This window comes from Schistocerca piceifrons, chromosome 4 (assembly GCF_021461385.2).
Source record: "Schistocerca piceifrons isolate TAMUIC-IGC-003096 chromosome 4, iqSchPice1.1, whole genome shotgun sequence".
NCBI lineage: Eukaryota > Metazoa > Arthropoda > Insecta > Orthoptera > Acrididae > Schistocerca > Schistocerca piceifrons.
Window position 1 is genome coordinate 249,195,270 of NC_060141.1, and position 9,002 is coordinate 249,204,271.

The 9,002-nt window shown below is 38.2% G+C and overlaps 1 protein-coding gene across 4 annotated transcripts in view; it reads right to left on the reverse strand.

Annotated features, from left to right (window-relative positions):
* Window positions 1–8,012, reverse strand: part of LOC124794778 (transmembrane and coiled-coil domains protein 2-like) — a 189,678-nt gene extending 181,666 nt beyond the window's left edge. For all 4 annotated transcript variants that reach the window (XM_047258412.1, XM_047258414.1, XM_047258413.1 and 1 more), the window contains exon 1: window positions 7,768–8,012. The gene's annotated coding sequence lies outside the window, so the exon portion shown is untranslated. The remainder of the gene's footprint in view (window positions 1–7,767) is intronic.
* Between the last annotated feature and the right edge of the window lie 990 nt (window positions 8,013–9,002).

Here is a 9,002-nt window from a genome sequence, read left to right on the forward strand (position 1 = left end):
AACTCTTGATAACCAGCCACTGTAGCAGCAGTAACCGATCTTGTCTTATGAAGGTGTTGCTGACCGCACCACCATATTCTGCCTGCTTAAATACTTTTGTATTTAAATAGTCAGGCTTATACCAGTTTCTTTGGCACTTCAGTGTAATTCCAGCACTCAGTCCTCTTACAGTCACTCGTTATAGAAGTTAACTACATCATAATGCGAGTGAAAGGATGAATTTCTGTTGCTTGTTTATGAAGGCCTACATGCATATTTTACAGTCTAAGTATTGTAAATCCTTTGCAAGGAAGCATTATATATTTGAAATAAATCTCTACTATACACCTTGTTAGTTACAAACTGCATAATTACACTTACACACAGTAATAACCTATATGATGAGTGCACAAACCTAACAAACACCTACATTTACAGATCACAAATCATTACTGTCACATGAAAGATGACACTGCTTCCTACAAACCTCCATTCCTACAGCATACCTACTGACATGCCACTGAGCATTATCAGTGTATATTCACTACTTACATAATGTGACTGTGAGGCAAGCAGTAGCATAAGACAAGTAACTGAATGGTGTAAATGTGAAAGCAATGTCTTTTTCCAAAGTAGAAACTTTTCAACTTATTGTGAATGGCATTCATTGCTAGTATTTTAAAAACAATTCTACTGTATGTTAACAAGAATTATTACCTGCTTCTCTCCAAGTATGTTTTTGATTTTTTCCCCTATTCCTGAAGGGTCTACCTTATAACATCTACAACACAATTATAGCTGGAAAAATAAATTGAGATAATTGTGTTATTGATGTCCTATTTTACTTCCATGTGCAAGAAGCAGAAGAAATGACCTTCTACGAAGTTGTCCTATTTCAAAGTAAACTTTCATGTTGATTATATCAAACAAGAATAACCATTCAAATATTTCTGAGAACTGAATAGAGAGTGCACTATGAAACCATGTAACTAATTTCATTTAGTGACCCACATAAAAATATCTGTAAAGACTGAATATCAGATTGATCAGAACCATCACAAATATTAATTTTCCTCATCCTCACAAAAAAGTGAATCTTAGTGCTAGAGCAACAACTGAAGCATTTTGCCAATACAAGAACCCCAGAAATATTGCATAAGGTAACTCAATTGAAATTACTATAAAATAAAAGTTGCAATTACCCATTTAGTTACAACACAATACTTCTGGATTTGCTGAAAGTAAATAATTCTGCCTCAAAACCTCAGGCTACACAAACTTTCCACAAAATTGGCGAGGTAGCACTATTTGAAACAATGAATGCCATTTTCAATACACTATTTGGAGTTGGAGGTATTCGAGCGTAACACGCTCACAGTACATCTCGATAGATAATATTCTCAATTCACTACTAGGTTTACATATATTAGAAAGCAGTAAATACATTTTGCATCATGGGTGGGAAAAAAAAAGAAAACAAAGAAATGAACAAAGACAGCGACTTCTAGTCAGAATACCATGGTGTAAGATGTGAGGAATATATTGCCTAAAGATTAAGAGCCAGCAAAAATTGGAATTGATCATGCTGGATACAATGACACTCCCCAGAAAAGGTGATGGTGGTATTAGGGAACTGAACACTAGATATTTGCAAAAAACTTAAGAACACTAAATGATGTATCTGTCACATTATAAGGAGACAGAACGAGGATGAGTGATTGATAAAGCTATAAACCACAAATTTGACATTTGCATTGGGACTTAAATATGCTATTCACAGTAACAAATCTGTGAATTAGAAGAAGTGACATCAGTAAGGATGGAATCCAGCTCAACAGAAGAGACTTGTATTGTCTTGGTAACCTTCTGAAATTGCTTGAGAAGCACGTATGGAGGACTAATTCAAAGAGGAAAGTCAGTAAGTTGACATCTGGAGAACAAAATTTAAGTAGTCAGGATGGTTGGAATTATAAGTTTGGTATGATACATGTATGCAGAAAATCTACTGAAACTGGTGGAAGTAGACACACACACACACACACACACACACACACACACACACACACACACACACACACACTTGTGTACGGGCAGGTGGGTGCACACGCATGATAATATTTATAGCAGGGGACCTAAACCTGCCTGAAGCGAACTGTTAGAGAGATGGTGTGGCTGGCACTAAAAGTTAGTAGGTAGCAAACATGGTTGTATGGCATGTGGATACTAAGAAAGTGGTGACACAAACAATAAGGGAAGAACAGTTTTTTTGGGACAGCATGAGTTGTATTAGAGAATAGAAAAAAATGTGTAACATCAATTTACTCAGGACAGTTAGAATGGAGCAATAGAATTATCATTATTGCTTGATATTGGCAATACAACTTCATGAGGTCCCGTAGTGCAGTTGGTACCTCACAACAGAACCACAAGCTAAAGACATTCGCTGTCAGACAGAGCCATGACAGAAATCAGCAAAGACATACCCTCAAGAGGTTCCAATGTTCCACATGCCACCTCTGCTAGAAACCTACTTAACTCAGAGAGTTGCACAGCTCACCCCACTTTTTGATAAGCAAATCTGATAGCAGCAGCATCGCAGTTCAGATCCAGGCAGCAAACTAGTATCATTAGTCAGAACTGTATACCAAAATTTATACTTAAATGAATGTGACATTTAGCTGTCATTCAGTACTATTCAAAGTAATAAACAGTCACTGCATTCTACGACAATATTAAAATAACTGTCAATCATGTGGACATGGATTTCATCCAAGTATTCCCAATTAAAGAGTTTTACTAATATAAGGTGTTGACGGTGTCTAAGCCCAACATGAATTCACTAAACAAAGTTGATCAGTTTCAGGCATAACAGACTGACCAAATGCTGCACAATATTCACTAGATGATGAATAATGTTGCAAAAAGCAGCACCAAAGGCAGTTGCTAGACCCAAGTTTTGTCGTTTAACTGCAAGGAAGAGGCCTGGTCAGGATATCATGCCCCAATACAAGCCCACTTCACTGTATACAGCATCAAAGGTATAGCAAGTAGTGCATTCTTTCTGCCCTTGTCGATGCTGACATCTATTGGCTGTGTCTCAAGTTGTTTCCTGACTCTCATCCAGATGCTGATCATGAGGAACTCTTTTGGAAAATTTACGCACAGTAAGACACATGGATTCATGTCACTGAGCTGAGGTTTAAATTTTTTCATCTTGAGAAGCACCCTGAACAGTCATTGCAGATTTAAGTGTTCTTGCAGACAAAATTAGAGTTATGTTATACTATGTGATGCAATCACACAAAATGAGTCAGGTACACACATGCATGCTGCTATCCTAAAATTGCACATCCAGATCTGAAAACAGTTTTGTCGATAGCGGGGTCTCAAAGTATTGTGATTCAACTTAATTTATTTTGAGGCTCCATCCATTTCTCTTGTTCATTATGCACTAAGCACTCAGTCTCCAGTCAATAAGGTGAATAAAAACAGTGCCCACATTAAAAGTAAAAACTTTCAGTCACATTGTAAACAAAATGCACTTTGTAACAAGGTGAGGAAGTATTGCACTCAGTGTTTTTCTAATCATAATAGAACAGCTTGTCGTCGTCGTAAAGCAGTGTTTGAAGTATGGTGAGCAAGGTCATATCCAGACGATCTGTTTACAATGCTGCCAGTCACAGTACCAATCTAGAGCTTAGCTATAGTGTAATTCTTAGCAAGTGGACATTGTGCTTTGCAGAAACCTTCTGCTGTAGTCCACAGTCAGAACAAACATTTTGTCCCATCAAAAGTCACTAATAACACAATAAAATTTCAATCAGACACAAGTGTGTTTCCCTAATCAATAAAGACACCTATGACATGACTGGTAGCCCACAGACGCAGAAGCCTATTTCTGTTTTGTGGTGGCCACAGTTTGAAAAAAATTCCCTACCCAGTGGTGTACCGCTACTTTTTGCATTTTCACACGAAGTGCATGTGTTCAGGTGTTCTGTTGCTATATACAGATAATGAAGATGTACAGGTTGTGATTCCCCATTCCCTCCAGTGGGAAGTCTCATTTTTGTTGCACCAAGGTCAATGTTGTGTAGTTACTCATCTGACATTGCCTTTGGCAGGGCATGGACACCCAAATTCAGCAAATGAGCTCTTATCACACTAATTGCATGCAGCATCATTCCACTCTGCTGCAAGTTTCTTTCAGTAGCCACACCCGTCCGGACTGCAGTAACACAGACACAGTGATTTCATGGCTCCATTCTAGAAAACATGGTCATAGGTTATAAACATGTTTAGTGAATTTTCATTTATTATCCCATGACACCCATCACTGCTGCTAGTATTGTATGAGCTTTGTCCACAATTTTTTGTTGCTAAGTCTTCCCAAGGTCCTTGTCTCAGACAATCGACCCTGGTTCACATCAGGTGTTGTGATGATTACAGCATGCACCCTGTAACTTTTGCTCCTTTTCACCTCGATCTAATGGTGAAGCTGAACGTTTTGTTTGGACAAACAAAAGTCACGTAGCAAAACTTCATTCCTCCCACACAAGGGAGCAAGTCTTAAAGATTTTTCTTTCCTCCTACCACTCCTTGCTACATGACAGGTTGTGGTTGGCAGAATTATTACACTGTCGTCGTCATTGTATCCTGTTGCATCCTCTACGGTCACCACACAAACAATTCATTCCACTGCCTCAAACATAGTTTCAACTGCTGGACAAAGAATTCTTCAAAGTTTCTCACAAGAAATAGCATTGGAAGCATGGTGTCTTCACATGAGTAGTGGGTCATTCAACTTGCATCATTTTACGTTCCTTTGGGCTGCACCTACACACCAGAATAAGCTGCCGCCCTCTTTCATCAGTCATTCTAGTGCAGAATTTTTGCCCAAAGACCCAAGATATCGCTACAGTCCACAAAAGCAATCATCCCCAACTTTCCGCCTGTTGAGGTCAACGCCATATAGAGTGGTGTCAATGGAAATCTACATTGTACTACTGATACAATGCTGGTCCAGCTGTCTGAGCCATTGACTGTGAAAGTGCCACCTCCAGACAGTCATCACGAAGCCCGTAAAGTTCCACATGTTGTCCTCCCAACCATGCGTCTGTATCCCTTATTGTGGGGGGGAGCACTCTGTGGCCAGTTTATTAGCTAGTGTTCCCACTCGCTTGCAAGGTGGATACTGGTCTGCAGACAGGGAACTACCAATGGCTGTCACTAGAGTCCCTATTTCCTCATTTATGTCCACATCCAATCTCCTCTACCCCCCCCCCTCCAGCCCTCCAACCGCTGTCGTCACATACTTGACCCAGCACTACACGACAATGGTTTGGAGGTTTGGGAGGGAGGAACGTGTCGTCTGAAGAGAGAAGTTGGTACCTCACAAAGGAACCACAAGCTGAAGGTAGTCACCACCAGATGGAGCCACAAATGAAACATGACATCAAGAGGTTCTGTACAACACCACTGATAATCCCACTCTTTGATAGCAAGTCTTACAGCAGTATCATCGCAGTTCTGATCCTGGCAGCGAGCCAGTATTATTAATCGGAACTGTGTACCAAAGTTTATAGTTAAATGAATTTTATATCTGACTGCATTCAGTACTATTCAAAGTAATAAACAGTTACAACTGTGTTCTGTAACAGCACTAAAAATTGTCTTTTATGTGAACATGGATTGCATCCAACTTAAGTATTCCCTATTAAAGAGTTTTACTAAGCTGAACTATTATTCCTTACATGTGCTGTTGTAATAACTCGATATATATATATATATATATATATATATATATATATAAAAAATTCATTTCAGACAGAGATCTGTGTGGCTGGGTACAAACTGATGTAATAACAGATGAGGGGAGAAAGTTTAGGGAATTGATTAATAAGGAAAGAAATAATGGTTATAAATAGAAAAGTAAAGAGCAAGATAGAACCAGTATAAAAAAATATCAAAATGAAAATATAAAACAAAATATTGTAACTGACCATAGAGAAGGGGTTGGTAACTTTAAATACTTCAGACAAATAACACGGGAACTTCTAATTGGTGTAGATAGATAAATAAATACTAGATGGATCATAATATCATTTCATGTTGGACATTATTTGGTGAGGGGACAGATGGATCCAGAAACATACAATACATGAGAAAGAGATGATACACTTCCATAATAACATACAGAAAAGGAAATAACAGTATTCCATCTCTTGTGGAGACTGAGACAGATCCAGCTACAACTGACATATTTTGGAAAGATTTTTTTTTTTGGGGGGGGGGGGGGGGGATGGGTGAGAGGAGTGTGGGCTGGTGGACCGTTCTGCACAAACCAGGCTTTACTCTTCACAAAAGGAAGCATCTTAAAAGAAGAAAATGTCTAAGCATTACTGTGAGTTATGCTATTGTGACTGTTCTGCAACAAACACTACAAGTCAATAAAGGGAGTACAAATATTTATAGAGGAGTATATCATACTGGTACTATGCCATATAACTACATGCCAACCTATATGAGACAGATACCAAATTTATACATGTTGAAGCAGTACTTTGTTGACTGTGTTCCAACTGAGTTTCTGGAGCACCATAAACATTATCGTACATCATACATTCTCTAATCTAATTGCTTTAAATCATTTTAAACTGATTTCATAGTTATATTAATATGTAATATGTACTGAACTATAACTTTATAATGATAATGTGTACATGTTAATTGCCTACCAGCAAGCAGGAAAAGCTGTGAATATGAATTCATACACACACACACACACACACACACACACACACCACACACACACACACACACACACACAGGTTACAGAGGATAACAGCAGGGAAAGAAATGTTATGTGGGATGCCAGGGGTGACAGTGTGCCACAGGGAGTGTGCTTGGACCAATATTATTATTACTATTTTTTTTTTATCTGTTCAGGAAAACCTCACTACAGCAGGGGGGGTGGGGAGGGGGGGGGCAAAAAATAAGCATCAATGTAAACAGGAATCTGTTGTTCAGTTTCATTTCAGAATATCCAATGCAAGAGACTTTGAAGAAATTAATTTTAAGTTTTGAGTCCACATTTGGTAGCAAACTGCATTTTCAAGGTTTAGTATGCAAGCCAAAGTGTGTGAGGCACATACCAGTCACATTTGATTTCAGAATTTGTGGGAGTACAACAGCAAAAATTGTCTAGCACTATATTGGTCTCAGTGCAACAATAAAGGACTTTAAATCAGGCTCATTAGAAATTATGAAGATAATTCTTTGGATACGATACACTAACGCAACTCTTGCATGTTACACGCTTGGGTTGGTATTAACAACTAAAAGCCATAGCTATGTAGAAGTTGAAACTAGAGAAATGGGAAGCCAAAGACAAGACCATTTTCATAAAATAAATGTCGCAATGAAGTGGTCAGTATGTAAATTCTGCTCAGAGGTAAAGGGAAAAGGAGTGGATAGGTTCCCAAAGGAAGATCTTAAACTCCTAACCTGAGACACTGCAGTGCTTGAGAAACGAAGTATGTGAAGCTGTGAGTTTACAGAATTTCAATGATGAAACACAGGTGTAATCTGCGTATTAAAAACTTTTACAGCAAGAAAGAATGAACATTTCACTGCAATTTAATGCGTTAATAATGAGAAAATTATAGTAATTGCTAAGAGATATTTTACATGGTTTAATTTCACGGAAAATGCCACTGACAAACTTGGTATATCCCTATATTCACGGCTATGCCTTTACAAAACAATGCGGCCCGCGTTAAGTATCCATACCTAAAGTACTGCGTGGTTGTTGTGATGAAACTCTTGGCGTTCCTCTATGATATCTAGAAAGTCACTCGCCGATCATGGCAAATTAATAACTCTCGTTTACCCTCATTAAAAATATCACACAAAAATGTCAAACTTTAAGCGCTGAATGACCTAAAACATTTTTCAAAATTCTGGCGATATATATCATTTATTTCTGAGAACAATGAACTGCATCATCGAACTGACACAACCCCCACCAAAGATCGACATCGCTATGCTCCCGTATCACAGCTGACGATTAATGACATTTGACTATCGGCAAGTGGTATGGGAGAAGCAGGAGTGTTCCTTGTCCGTATAATACGGGCTAGTGTAAAAATTTTAACTGTGCTTGTACAGACGATCAGAGTTATTCCTCAAAAAAATCACCGATTGATGAAATGCTTGTATAATTTCGTTTCCAAGCGGTGATGTTACATTTCCATGTCGAGATTGGTAGCAATGTAAGTGGGCATAGTTTCTGAAACTCGAATATTGAAAAGAAAGTTGTTACAGCGGAAAAATGTTTTTAATTTACCTAGTTTTGTGTGGATTTGTATTCAGAATAAAATTACGTACCCTTGTAATACTCAGTCTTGTGTAAAAACTCGTCAGTAAATAAAAAGACCGTCGTACAAGAAGAAGGCAAATCTGGGATATGAAAGTACGAGAAATACGTAAATTACATAGTGGTAATATCCTAAAACCCAAACAGAAATCGAGGAAAATGAGCAAATTTGCTGACATAAAACTTAGGAGTATCTTCCACCAACCATTATACAACACACACACACACACACACATTTGATTTACCGCGAACAAGAATCATGTTTAAAGGATGCAGACAGCGTGATGTAATTAGTGAGTGATTAATTATGATTTGTAACTTGTGACACTCGCTAGAACATTTGAGTAAGTAGGCCACAGACTTCAGAGAAGCACTATAGACTCGGCTTAATTCCCAACAGTACGTTGTTCGGGATGCATGTGGATGACAAAGATCACCCAACAGAATTCTTGCGGACTAAACCTGATTTGTTTTGAGAATTACTTTAACTTCTGAACAGCAGAAGGTACCCGAATTACACACATTTTGTATTTCAGCCCCCTTCGAAATTACGGTGCAGTGTTTTTTTGAAAAACCAATTGTCATTTACAGAAATTTTTACACCCAGAAAGGGTATTCTAATTAAAGCATACTTCAAACCCTTGTTCAT